This window comes from Tinamus guttatus, unplaced genomic scaffold, assembly GCF_059628265.1.
Source record: "Tinamus guttatus ecotype Peru unplaced genomic scaffold, ASM5962826v1 Tinamus_guttatus_pri_ptg000090l, whole genome shotgun sequence".
Lineage (NCBI taxonomy): Eukaryota > Metazoa > Chordata > Aves > Tinamiformes > Tinamidae > Tinamus > Tinamus guttatus.
Window position 1 is genome coordinate 2,517,958 of NW_028288624.1, and position 14,906 is coordinate 2,532,863.

At 36.9% G+C, this 14,906-nt stretch overlaps 1 protein-coding gene and 1 non-coding gene across 4 annotated transcripts in view; one reads left to right on the top strand and one right to left on the bottom strand.

Annotated features, from left to right (window-relative positions):
* The window catches only part of KIF16B (kinesin family member 16B), a 121,877-nt gene that overhangs the window by 65,347 nt on the left and 41,624 nt on the right, over positions 1 to 14,906 (bottom strand). The gene's annotated exons all lie outside the window — the stretch shown is intronic.
* On the top strand, positions 13,076 to 13,192 carry LOC148595494 (U4 spliceosomal RNA). The gene has a single exon (XR_015913141.1). It is a non-coding gene; the product is annotated as a U4 spliceosomal RNA (small nuclear RNA).

Below are 14,906 nucleotides of genomic sequence, written 5' to 3' on the forward strand. Positions count from 1 at the left end.
ATGTATCCTTTTGATGGAAGCATTGCAAATGCAACATGTGTAACAGGCAATAGCTGAGATTAACTACATTTTTTTCTGTTAATCCTTACTGTATATTAGCTTTTATCTTTGAATATAATTTAATAAAAATCCTTAATTTGAACCAGATATCTGGAGTTATCACATGAGTTAAACCCTTATTCCAGATTCAAAAGCTTCTGCATGAACACTCTAAACTCCAAATCTAAATTTCAGAAAATATCTTTAAGTGTGTTCTTTCAAAACAAGAGAGAGAGACGAAAAAGTCCAAAAAGACATAGTTATATTGTCACTTTTTTACCCTTGCTACCATAGGAAGGGCAGAGACCTTCTTTGATTGGGTTCAATCCAAAATTTGATTCATTGTTGTCTATACAACAGAATTTTAAGAAGCAATGAATCCATAAGTGAAATTACAAGAATGGAAAAATCCATTGTCGCTAATAGAAAAATACTAATTCAGAAAATTTAAGAAAACTCAAGATATTATTTATGAAGCCTGAACGAATTGCACGCATCTTATTTTGAATTATCCCTGGCCCAGAAAGTGTATGTGACTCCCTCTGTATTTAAGATGCATTCATAACCTGTGGAAAATAAAGCAAATCAAGTATTATACAGATAGGAGTGCTCCAGTGAATTTAAGTGGCTCCTCTGAAACGTCACTGTGTGAGGAGAACCGAGTATCCTTCTTCTGCAGTCGCTAGATCAAATGGGCTCATTTGAAGAGACAGAACAGAATTCTGATTAGCCACATAAGAAACCACTTTTCAGTGCTAAAATAAAAAAAATGATTATTTAAATGCTGATTTTTTGAGATTCAGTTCTGAGTCAGGAGTCAGAAATATCTTGATGTAATCGTGAACAACTCTGTGACAGATGTAAGAGCTATTATGAAATCTCATCCTTTCTCCACAGCTGTATTCAATTTGCCATATTAACCAGAAATGGAAGGATTTCTAAGCCAGCAAGGAAGAGATGTCCAGAGGGTTCAGAAACAAAATGTCTGTGTCAAGTACATATTTGGACCTAACAATTAATCAAGCTGGATTATCTAAAACCACCCATGGCAAAGAACATTTATGGGTTGAAAGCCTACAAAGGGTGCATTTGATACATAGTATATAAATACATGTATGCAGGAGCATATATATATATATGATTTTGAAAACCTCATCAACAAAGCTTACCTTCTTAACAAAAAGCAGATACGCTAAATAGATATCAAAAGACATTTCTAGTACACTAGATGGACCGATCTACCAATACAGTGAAATATAAGCAAAACCTCTGCTGTTTTCTACTGCTACTGATTCAGCACACATTAATAGGTATATGTAATTATTACACTACCCTTTTAATGAACAAAATCTCTTGGAATAATTTAATTTCCATTATGCTTTCCATTGCAAAAGCTCAATTCTTCCATTTAAATATTGAACAGCTAACTGCTGGCACGGAGTTCTGAGAAAGCAGTGAGGATGCTTTTATTAAAAACAGAATATTATGCCGGCCAATAGTCCAGATGTCTATATTTAAAATATGCAATAATGCATAGTATCTAATTAAAGAAATTATGGATTAAAAAAGGTAATAGCAGAAATTCTGCATTAATATTTAACCAAACTCTGTAACTAAAGCAAATTCTTTTACTAAAAGGTACCTTGGGTGCATTTGATTTTGTCACAAATATGCTTTTATACTGTGGATTCACAAAAATACCTAAAGTTCCTCAGTGGGCTAGTACAAAGTTCTCTATAAAATATACCTACAGAAACTGTACACAAAGAAAGTTCTTAATTCTTGAATTTTTTTTCCGCCAGATATTCAGGACAGTTTTCATTTCCTCACTCGTATTTGTCACTCTGAGCAACACTCCATGCCGTTCAAAGTTCTGCTCAGCACCTAAAAGGGCTTATTTCAAAACCCAGCAAATAGGTAGAATTACAGAGATTTTACAAAAAGAAACAGGCAGAAATGTAAATGCAACAGCCTTAGCTGGTCATTCCACAACCAGAGTGGAAGATAAAACTCAGGGCTCAACTCACTGAAATCAGCAATTTAGATAAATGCATCCCAGGATGGTGAATTTCAGAATCACAGAATGGTTTAGGTTGGAAGGGACCTCTGGAGATCATCCAGTCCACTCACCCTGCTCAAGCAGGGACACTTAGAGCATGTGGCACAGGATCACATCCAGGTGGGGCTTGAGGATCTCCAGAGAAGGAGACTCCACAACCTTTCTGGGCAGCCTGTTCCAGGCCTCTGTAAAGAGCTCTGAAGGAGGAGGAGTTTTTTAACAAAACCACAAAGCTGAGGGCTGGTACCACTGAATGGCACCATTCAAAGCCGGAGGGCCCTGGCAAGCTCCAAGAGGGCTCTAGTGCTTGCATTTCCATGCCAACCCTTTCAGGAGAGGCTTAGGCGCATCCCTGGGCAAAGCGCTGCATAGGTAAAGATGCCTTTTTTTTTAGAAGAAGGGGGAAAAAAAGAGAGAGAGAGGCAACTAGAGAAAAAAAGGAAAAAAAGTATAGAGGAAAATCAGGTTAACCAGAAAATACAGAAGTGCCTGGATAAAGTGCAATGACTCTTTAAGAGGAAAACAAGAGAAGTTACAGAGGAAGGCAACGCCAACGAAGGTATGGCAGGTGTTCAGGTAGTGTCAGGAAGGGAGGGGAAACTTGAGCAGCCTTCATTGTACAAGGGTCTAGTCCCAGAACCCCAGGGGAACAGAGTAAATTTCCTGCAGGACGATCACTGCCCGCTTGCCACCACTACCTTTTTCCGACACAGGTCAGTGTTGAACAAATGCTGCTCAATTACAGGGGTATCTAATACACCCTATAAATGCATTTTAGAAATGTTATAATAGAAAGCTCCAGTCTCTTCTGGGTACTGATTTTTTTTTGGTCTTTAGTAATTCCTTACATAATGAGCTCTTCTGCTATTATGTATTACAACCGACATCAGAAAACACTTTCCTCATTCACATTGGCTGCTTTTTATCCGCTTTTTTTATGGCTCCTTTCCTGATTCCAACTTTGAAATTTGGGAAACCCTGTATGATTCATTTTGCAGAAAACAAGAAAAATTATTTCAGGGGTTAATTTTATTCTCTTTATCCAGTGCTTTCTTTTCCTTACTAGTATGTCTTCATTCAGGGATCTCCTTTAATAACGTGTGTGGGATTCCTGAAGGCCAGTGGTCATGCTGTGAGCAAGCCAGGTAGGCGCCAAACCTAGACAAAAGGGCAGATGGGCGCCAGGGGAGCACCAGGGTGCCGGACCTAGCTAAAAGGATGAAAAGACTGTTGAATAAAAGATAAGGAGCAATCAGATAAGGAGTCAAAGAATTGAAGACAAACAGGTAGAGGGGGACGGTTGTTAAATGTGAGGACACGTGGGCACTGTTAGTTAGCCTCTGTTGTTAGCCTATCACACTGTATAGTTAGTCGCATGGACGTGGGGTCTTGACCAATCATTGTAAAGAAGCACTCGCGTGTACAGGGAAGTCTTGCATATAAGCGCGATTGGAACCCTGAATAAACTGGCACTGCTTGATCACATTGATCGTGTGAGTGGTGTCCGAGACCCCTGCGTCGACAAACGTGCAACTTACTTCCTGAATTTTTGCATAAGCAGGTATGGTAAGCCTACTGGTTACACCTATATTCATAGAGGTGTATTTTAATAAAAAATGCTCTGTATACCTTAACCTATTAGATAAAACTCACAGCACTTAATTTGCATTAGACAAAAGAATCCTGTGCAGATCTATGAACTATCCCCTTGACTAAAGAAACTAAATCCTAATTTACTAGCACCAACAATTTTTCATTTTGACTTTGTTAATTTGTAAATCCTTTCTGAATTTAGCTGCAGGTCGTCATCCAGTCTAAAGCCAAACAATCTAAACTACGGATCAGCGAGGCTTTACAGAATAAAACCCTGGAACTGTTTTGCTAAATAAATGACTAGGGCTTTCATCAAACATTGAAGTATACGAGCTAAATTATTCTGCAATCTTCCATTTTAATAAATTGTTTTGACACCCTAATTTATCAAATAATCAGGAACTCAGATTAACAAAATGTTACCTTATTACAGAATGCACGTTCCATAAAATTCTAAATTATCTTCAGTAATATCCTAGTGACAATGCAGGAAAATGGTATAACTGATGCTTTTTCTTTATCACCCTCCATACAGTAGTAGATCTATATCTTTATCCATGCAAACCAAATATTCTTGTGAAAAGATGAGTGCTTTTAATACAAACAGAAATATATTTTTTATCATTGTTGTTCCCCATTTAATTAAAATGCGATATTTTACCTGTTTAGATAGGTCAAAATCCTCCACCATGCAATTCTTTTTTTACACAAACTTTGAAAATTTTTTTTTTTTGCAATTTTGCAAAGAATTTCAGATATCTAGCATGAACTTACTTCTTACTTATATTTTGCATCACTATTGACATTTAGCTGAAATAATTATACACCTTCTTTGGTACTTATTCACCAATACAGACACTGACAACAGTCATATCCAGGCCAAGCTATGTGCACTAACAGCTACCTCCAGAAATGATCTCCAACTAGCTAAGTTCATAAATATTTGCTAAAGAGACAATTATTAGAAAAACAACAGGCTTATAGAAAAAAAAAGGCAGTTATGTGTACTTTTTTTTAGTTCATATTAATCATATTTATGACAAAAATAAACACGTCCTTTCAAAGAAGTCCTCATTTTAAAGGTATTATGATGGTATTTTATTGCCTTATCTTTTTCACCCAGAAAATAACTTGCTCACTTTTACTGGGTTTCTGACAGCAAATACCAGTCATCACTTATGTGAAGTTTTTAATGCAAACTAACGGACCACTAGACGATCAAAAATAGGCAAAAACAAAAACCAGGAAAAAAAAAAAAAGCCTTCGATCTCAAGTCAAACATTTGAGGATGCTACAAAAAGATGGAAAAACGTGGCCTTTAAAAAGTATCAATTTGAAGTATAAAATAATTGGTGCTTTAAGCTGACACTAGTGTAATAGAAGGGCTATGATTGGTGATTCTCTTTTGAAAAACTGGTCAATTCAGTCGGAAAATAAACTTTTCTTATGGACTGTGCATATTTTCTCTCACTTTAAATTCCAGAAAAGAAATCTCCTCTAACACAGACTCCAGTTCTATCGCTATTAATATATAAACTGTACAGTATACTGCCTGTTCAACAACTCTTTTAAATTACAGCATTTTCAATACATCTCTTAAAAGCCAGAGAAAAGACCTAGAGAATGCTCATTAAGTACAATTAATGAAAGTACAGTTTCTTTCACAGATCTAATAAGGAAACAAAAATGAACAAATCATTCTAGTTTGCCATAGCCTGGTACGGTTGTTTAAATGATTTAAAGAAACACCATGAGAGGATCCCAAATGCTAAACATAACATAAAAGAGAAACAAAGGGCAAGACAACCAGACTTATCATATCTAAAATATAATCACCAGAAACTGGCACTATCAGGGGAAATTGTCCTTAAAAAATAAAACAACCTATAATGTGAAATCTATAATCTAATAAATTAGACTCCAACATAATGACCATCAGAAATATCACATCCAGTCAAAAAGAAACTACTTAAAACAGATTTCGCAGCCAAGATAGACATTCCAAGATAGACATTCCATTTGATAAGGTCAACTAAACCTGAACTGGAAATAACTGCAGGGTGCGGGGAATCATCTAATCTCTGTAATTTAGACTACAGAATATTCTTGGCTGTGGGCAGTCTTGTCAGATTCAGGTTTTTTTTTTTTTTTAATTCCAGGCTCTCTTTAGGCTATGAAAGTCAACTACTGCAGCTGCATCTACTACTGGAAAAAAAAAAGTTTCCTTAAAAGACATAAATGTGCCACATCCTTAGGAATAAAATGCAGAGCAATCTACCCAAAACTCAAGAAACCACCACTGGCATTCACACTTTGCTCATCTACCTGACCCCTCAGCGGGACGACTGTCAGCTATTGTTTTTTTTTTTTTTCAGAAAAATCTCCATGAGCCCACTTTGTATCAATGAATACAAAGTAAGAATAAAAAGAAGTTATGGTAACGAAAAGAAATATGAAAGCAGCTGAATTGACATACTGTAATAAGTATACTTAGCTAGTTTTTCATCCTCACTGACTTAATGCTTTACGCTATTTTTATAAGAGAGATTTTAATACATCAGTGCAGCAACACTGTGAAACAGGGCAGCCCTATACAACACATCATTTCCCAGTGATTTCTGGCAAATGTTACTGCACTTTTAAATTACAGATCTGTGTCACATCGAAGTCGGTTTAACATAGACAATAGCCTTTATAATTAGAGGCAGTTGACGTGGGATTAAGCCAAAAAAAGACCAATGGTAAATAAAAGCTTATGACCTCCAAAAAACTATTTAAGTTCAGGACAAACTTCAGTATTTCTCTACCAAAAACAATCTATAGTCTTAAACATTTAAATATGTTATGTTGCATACAAAGAAAACTTCATACTAATACAAAACAATGTCCAACAGGCCACAGCTTCCTTTACTTCACATTCTCCAAAATGTTTGTCGGATTTTGCATACTTCCCTCCACTGATTGAAAGTTAAGAAAGAAATAATGGGAAATCGTTATGTGACCACATAACTGAAAAGTGTGTTAACAGAGGTAAACTAAATACAGGTTACATGGACAGCCTTAGTCCTGCCACTTACAGCTAAGGGGTCAAGCATTGAAACTAAATGTTTTAACATGCACCTACAGACTGCAGGGATAGGCTGTCTGTAAAGTTGTCCTTTGCCTGGGCTTCAGTTATTTAATTTAAACTGAAAGCCCAGAAAAATAAGTGGAACTCCAGGGAAACTTCAAATTACAGTGTCACTAGGACATAAATCTTCAAATTCCCTAACAGTTGAGCTTGGGAGGTCACTGTTAGCCGTTATGGGACAGGAGAAGGAGGACACATCCACAGGATATGGTTATTTACAGCACCAGAGGAAACCAATGCGCAAATAAAAGTTGTGGAGAGGATGGTATGAAAGGGGAGAGGCAGTGCAGCTGGTTACTTTGCAGCACTGAGACTCCATAATGACTTCTTTTCCATCTGAGTGATACTCCAGGAACTAATGTTCACTTACTCCTGCTCCCTGTGATATGTGGTGCATATCATGGTGATCTCAGTTACACAGAAAATTGGATACAGAGCTCATTGAGTCAGGAAGTTTGGGTCTTCTCTTGAACCATTCTCTCTCTAGACATGGAGAAAACATTAAGTTTTGAAATATTCTCTTTTTTTCAGCTAATGAAAATATTTCTAGTTACAAAGATAAGGTAACTTCCTTAAGAGGGGTTAAAAAAAAAAAAAGAGGTAATTGCCTTTTTTTTTTTTTTTTTTTTTTTGAAACAGGGGATGGGTTTTGGGAGAGAGAATTTTTTTTTTTTGCCTATTCATTATCTTTCTCACATAGATGGCATTAAAGACAGGTAAGCTGGCCAAAAGCATGCTTTTATAGTTGCTACATTATCAGATCTCCTTTCCAATGACAAAAGCTTCCATTGCAACATTAATTTTATATGTTTAACCAAAATGACAAATGGATGTTGCTTTTCTACAGGGTCCAATAAATGACTGATATGAACAGAAAAGTGAAAACCTATTCTTTTCTTCCTTTCCCAACTTAAAATAGTTAATTGTTTATTATATGGTAGCTAGCCTCTGAGAAGTATGTTTATTTTACTTCCCTACAATTCAGAGTGCCCTTGCAGAATGCAATCAATAAACAAATGAACGTGAAGTACTGCACAGAAACCACTATATCATTAGTCCAAACTCTGCCTTTCTGCCATTTCCCATTAAAGAGCTGTCACCGCTGTCACCACAGAAGCTGCAAAAGCAGACACAACTGCATCTCCCTGGAAAAAAAAAAAAACCACTAAGGACATGTCATCCCTTCAGGCAAAACCCACAATTTTTTGTTTTGGGACAGCTCACCTTGCCTTTATTTTTTATTTTGTTTTTGTTTTTTAAGAGCAGTCAAGATTCCTATCATGACCAAGAAATGGGATTTTGAACTATTACCCTTAACCAGAAATTCTTATCTTCAAAACAACCGTGTCCAGATTCAACAGAAAAAACAGTGGAGACTCACTGCCTTTTCCCAAATTGAAAAGAGGGTGTTTTCATGAGCTATGGCAGCACCTTTCTCAGCTTCCATAATTTTGTCAAACGCTACTGTTGACCATGCCATGGAATTGGAAGTCTGACACAGTAACCTGAACGCAGCCATGGAAATTCCCACTGAGACTATCCTCCTACACAATGAAGCTATCCCACATAGTGCCAGTAGCCACTAACAGAAGGAGCAATATCAAGGGGCTGCTCACTGCAAACGGCTGTTACAGGTATAAGAGGCATCTCAGTCCTTCTATGCTTTTTCTTTTACCCTTTAAAGCATATCAGCCCTCAGTTTGCAGAGGAATCTACTTGGCAACAGCAAAAAGACAAGTGATCAGAAGTCTGCATGCTGAGCAAGTCTAGCGAGGAGAATAAGGATGGGCACGAGCTTCTAAAGAGGAAGAGCTGATGAGCTAATTTCATTCCTTATAACACCCCAGATTGCCTCCTCACCTTCTTCAGTACCTACAAACTATAAGAAGTTGAAATGCTATCCTGTGTGAAGTTATGATAACGAATCCATCTCCAGCTTTGTGTCTTTATGCCGAGCAAATGTAGCCACAAAATGAGAACTTGAGCGAAAATGAAAACGAGTTACAAAAAAAAACAAAATAAACCTACAAACTTGGAAAATCCAAGATCTTAAGATCTGCTCATGCAGGAAGATGCTTTCTAAGCAAACGTGCCATATAGGAAATGTAAGAATTGAATGAAACACTTTCAGACAAAACCTTCCTAACAGTTTGTCCAAGTGCAGCAAAACAGATTTTTCAATAGATTAAATGTAAACATTTAACTGAAAGCTCTACAGAACAAGTTAACACTTTGAAGGTAGATAACTCTATGATTGACCTATTGTGGGCTAGTAAGTTCTAATTATGTTGCTTGATCTGTAAGATTTAAAAACTCCATATGTATAAACCATGCTATTTATGCATAAACTATTATTACATTACTATTATATTAGGTCAGTAGCTGACTGACATTGCAAATCTTATACCCAAATAGTTCCTGCAAAACAATAAGATTTCTCTCACATCAAAAGAAGTTGGGCTGTAAGAAATAAAAAAAATATAATAATTTTAAAAATCCCATATAATTCTGTCTAAAGCCCTGTGTTTTAAAATCAGGCATTAAAGATGCTTTGAAGCACTAATTGATGTATCACTACTTAATATAAGGATCATATGAAACCCTACCACATTGTGCTTACCAGTAAGTTACTGGTAAGCTGTCTGACACAAATAAAATTGAACCTCTCTCTTTCATTAAAGACTCCATTGCATCACTCAAAGATTGCTCACAAGATTTTGATTTTCTTCTAGGAAGACTGGGAGCGGAAAAAGAATGATATTAAGTTAGATTAGATTGTCTGAGCTGCACATTCTCTGTACTATATAGTTCGATAACATCCTCCAAGAGGAAAATATAAACATACCAGAAAAAAATAAATATACTCTACCTATATTCTTGTCTGATTCTGGACGAACTGGGGGAAGTACTGTAGTTAACAGCAGAAAAGTGATTCAGAAACAAGGCAAAGATGCTTACAGAGCTTTCTGCATTTGCTTTGAAGGGTTAAACTCTCCAGGTTATCCAGCAATGTCAAAATTAGGAAAACTATATGATTGTTCGGAATGTAAGATTTGTAAAGGCATAATTATAACTACAGAACTAGAAAAGGAAAAAAGATTTTCTACAGTAAACAACCAGTTACTGCCAGTTACTGTCAATGTGCTTAAATAGATGAATAAAGCATGGGAGAGAAAAAAGAAAAATATAAAAAAAAAAAGCAAAAATTGTTTTTGGCTTCTGGTTTCCTAATAACAATTCTTTAAAAACAAATGAAGGGAGAAGAGTTTAGCATCTAACTTTTGGAGTTTTAAATGGGAACTTGTAACATAGACACCTTTTTTGCTCTCCAGGCTTTCTCTCCTAGAAGATACACACCACAAAGAAATAAGCCAAGACGAAACTGCAGCTGAAAAAAATTCAATTGTCACATTGTGACAGACCAGACAATTCCAGAGTAGACAAAAATCTGTTCCAAGAAAACAACTTTGAAATATTTGAGATTTCCATTAACATGATAGGCTACACATTAGCTAGGGAAAACTGAATTGTTCTGTATTGTATCAGTGAAGATGGTTGTCTCATCAGCTGGTGTCTGTTAAATAATTTTTTTCTGTGTTCTACAAAACTGTGCATGTGCTATCGAATTTTTGTCCTATGTTACACTGTGTTCAGAATGACACAGATCCAGTTTCTGGAAGAGCAAGATGAATTTTGCATTTTTTGGCACAATGGAAGCAAGTGCTACTTAGGGGCCAAGGGGAAGAGAGGAGGAAACATGATGTACATCATTAGTAGCGCGGCAAACACTTTATAAACTGTGAACAAACTTGAATTTGGTTGATTGCTGGAATTTTATTAACTATTTTTGAAAATTAAAGGATATGTTCTCCCTTTACAAGCAAAAGGACAACAATTTATACCATCATTCGTTAAGAAAGGGATTACTTATTGTCTCATGTATCATACATTAAATATGGTGCAAAATTCCTATCACATTGTCTCCTTTTAGTCAACAGGACAAGGAAATAGCATCATCATTCTGGCTACCAGAGCCAGTTTCAGTACAATTAAAAAGTCACAGTACAATTAAGATCCTTCAGTCTTCTGAGAGGCACAGACTTCTACCTCTCAAAGCCACAAAGAAAAACACAACTGAGAAGAAACTTCCTAATCAGATTTTTTGCTGTCTCCTAGAACTCTACGCCACACTATCCTCATCAATCAAGAAAACCCATTAAAGTGCCTGCAACAACCAACATAAAAAAAAAGTGTAGTTTTGTTTTGGAACAGTTCACTTTAAAAATGCAGGTGCTCCGGAGGCAGCCCACACAGGTATCAGTAGTTCTCTGAAAAGAATGTCAATTAAAAAGGCAGATGCTGAATGCAGAATGGCCCAAATGAGCAACTATGAGCACAATGAAGCTAAAGTGATGCGAAATTAATGATGCTAGTCCTTTAAAATACAAAGGAATTACAGGATCAGTTATTAGTCTCATAAGGTCAGTTTACCTGTTCTATTTTTCATTGCATCTCTCAGAGCTTGTTGCCAATGTCTGCCATTAAAAGACGGCTGCACTTCAACACACTGAAACCCCATTATTTCAGTGGCACCCAAAAGCACCACTATATGTAATGTGCTGCAAGCATTTCTGTTAGAAGCCTTAGCAAATTCAGGATCACTTTTCAGGAAATATGGCCTTTGTTCCCAGAATTACAAGAATGAACCTAATAAGCTGGATGCCTTCTTGACACTTCACACCTTGTACGGACAGAAGGAGCACCAACTTTGGAGCAGAAGTTCCCCAAACAGAACTACAGGATTTGTCTAATTATAAGCATAGCTGCCCGTTTTGCCACTAAAGCTTCCTGGACACTAGTCTATAAAATATTGTTTTCCAGTGGCCTATAAAACTTCAGCCATCCAAGCAGCCATTTCCTAGGCTGATGCATCTTCTGTAGGCTGATTTGTGCCCTTGCTAGCATGAGTTTAAGGGAAAACAATTCTTCTGTACCAAGAAATGACGCGCACAGAGTATTCTGCAGGTAAAACTTTCTCCAGCAGACAGGCTTCACCTCTTCACAGCTTTTCTCTGGGCCTAGACTGAGCAATCATTAATGCCAGAGCAAAATAAATCTGCATATTTTAGTGCCAGCATTCAGAGGAGAAAATAGGATTTTTCCTTTTGCTGATCCTAGAAGCAGGCACTATACCTTCCAACTAAAAGATAGCAACTGCTCTCTGGATACCCTCCATGCAGGTATATAAAATGGCCTGGCTGGAACAGAGAGAAAGAGGCAATCTTAATTTACCCCCTTCTCACATATGCATTATGATACAGTCTTTAATTACATGATCATATATTTTCTACAGGACCTGTGAATAATTCATTCCACAGACTCTGGGAATGAATCAAGAGAATACAGTGAACTGTATTATCTACAAGGCTCCTACCTCATTTGTTGCTAAAGCTGGATGATGAATGAGTCATGGAATTGTGGAGGAAAGAGACCAGTCTCTTAGCTAATGCATTTATTCATTTTAGAAGCTGCTTCACTTTTTGTGTTTCTTGGGGTATGGGAGAGTTAAAGAAGCATTTCATTTGTCTGCATTTCGCCTTCATTTATCCACCTAGAAGTTCATCTTCACTCCTGCAGATTAGTTTAAGTGTATTAGTCCCCTTGCCAAGGTCCGAACACAATGATCACTACTGAGAGAAACTGCCAAGAGTGGGGCTATAGATACTGGTTTGCAGGAGCGTACCAAGGACAGAAAACAGACTTCGGGACTGGCAAGATAGCAAGACAACAGCAAAATCCTCAGCAGAAGCAGCAGCACAAGTCTGGTTGCCAGAGCACTCCTGACCCTCAACCCAGCTACTGAGGTATGGAGTAAATGCAACTGGAGAGAGAAATACAGCAGTCAAACTCAAGCTGCCATCTCCTTTGCTCCAGAACATGGTCTGATTGTAATAGCAGCACATGTGTACTGCCATCTTTGTTGCAGACCTCTTCTAGCAAATTTCAACAAAAATACCTCTCTGTGGTTGGGGAAAATAAAGAAGAAATGCATCATCACCACTGCATTTTTGCCACAGCATCGCTGGATGGATCTCAGCGATGCTCGGCTATTGATTAAGACATATCAGGTGCACAACTGTCCTGTGGAGTCAAAACAGTAATTGGAGTTATGGAGTAATGAACAGCTAAATACATTTCTAAATATGCTGGTTTAGCAGAAAAATAAAATTATTTTAGCATTTCAAATCAAAAACATATTTCCAAAGAGTATCGTAGCCAATGAGGTCAATCCGAGGCACGATTATTGCTAATCGAAAACTTGCTAATTGAAAGAGCTATTAAAAACGGTTACTTTGTGAAAGACTCGGAGTCATTTACATTTTTCTTCCAAAATGTTGACATGAGAAGGTTTCTTTACCCTTCCATAACCAAGGGGCAACTTTACACTCCATCTTTGCTCCTCTCACTATCTCTCTTCAGATTCTGCAGAAAAAAATAGTTTTAAGAGGTTATTCCTTCTTCTTCCGTTTTTTCTTCTATAGGCTAAATCAACACCTTACTCTGCTTTCAATTTAGCTTCCCTCCCTACCACAAGAAAACAATAGAAAAGCAGAACAAATGCCCAGAAGAAATTGTTTAACAAGTGGCACCTGAGCTGCAGAAAAAAAAAAAAAATCAAAAGCATTTTTCTCTGATTCTGTCATTTGAGGAAAAAACCTACCAGCCCCAATGATAGATTATGGCTAAGCATGGCCTAAATAATCTACAGATGGGGGGCCTCAGGTATAAGGGGTAAGATGGTAGGGAAATACCTGGGAGAATGGTCTCTGCTAGAAACCAAAGGGACTCTTTTGAACCACACAGCCTATATTAACTAAAATATTCAATTCAACTTGCTTTAATCCATAGTGGGTGAGCTCAGAAGCTGCAGCCCCTGACTGTGCTTCTCTGATGGTCCTGGAGATTTTAGGTTGGAAATACTGTTTAAAATTGAACTAAAAAATAATCAGTAGCATTAGAAACCTCTTGATTGCAGCTTTCTAGTAGAAAGCAAAGTTAAAAGTGGTCAGATCAGTGCCACGGCAAGCAGCTGAAGAGGCTACAAGGGAGAAAGTAGGTTTCTTAACAAGGTATAGACAGGTGGCAGGGATGGACTTGGAATCAGACAGCTATTTCTTTTGAAATCTACTTTTGACTGATGCATTCAGAGTTCCCCAGGTGGCTAGGACACTTTCAATAATGTTTCTATTACATAAAGAGTTACAGAAGATCAGGAGCACCAGTTCCCAATTTAGTATTTTTTTTCTTTCTCTTGCAATAAGAAGACAAAGCTGAGAGTAGAGAAATCGCTCAAAAAATATACTTGCTTTGGGGAGTGCAGAGGATGAGAACTGCTCTCCTGAAGAAAAATCCATGTGCCCTTTAATACAACTACATAAGCCCTTAAAAAGTTATTATGTGTTTGTTTTTGCAGATAATTCTATCTATAGAGTTCTTTCTTTTCGATCTGCCCAGGCCTAGACACAATTACCAGATTGAAGCAAGGTCACGATCAGTTAAAGAAATAATCACCTGAGTAGTGGCAGCTGATCAGCATTTGAGTTTCAAAAAACAATTTCTGCTTAAGGTAAAAACAAAACACGATCTGTTCAAAACTCTATATGCCAACCAATTGCACAAAGATTCTGGGATGTTAATACATTCGCTTTACACACCTTACCAAACAGTGAGAAGAAAGAGAATATATAGACAGATACGAAAAGCATATAGATAAATATAGTTAGGTTTTCATGTCAGTAAATAGATAAATAAAATGATGCAATGGTCCAAATATAAGAAAACAAATGCTGACAAAATTGAGAGCCAGGCAAAGTAGTTGTGGATGAATATTGTATAAGGATACAGAATTTTGTTGTTGTTGTTGTTATAGGAAAACTTAATCAAAAAAGACTGAGCAAACAAAAATTGACTAAATCTTAATTAACTGAAATTCAATTAGAAACCCACAGAAGCGACTGATGAAAAGAAAAATATTAATAGGAAAAATTAAAATGGAAGCTGAATGTCATAGCCACTGGCTTTTCC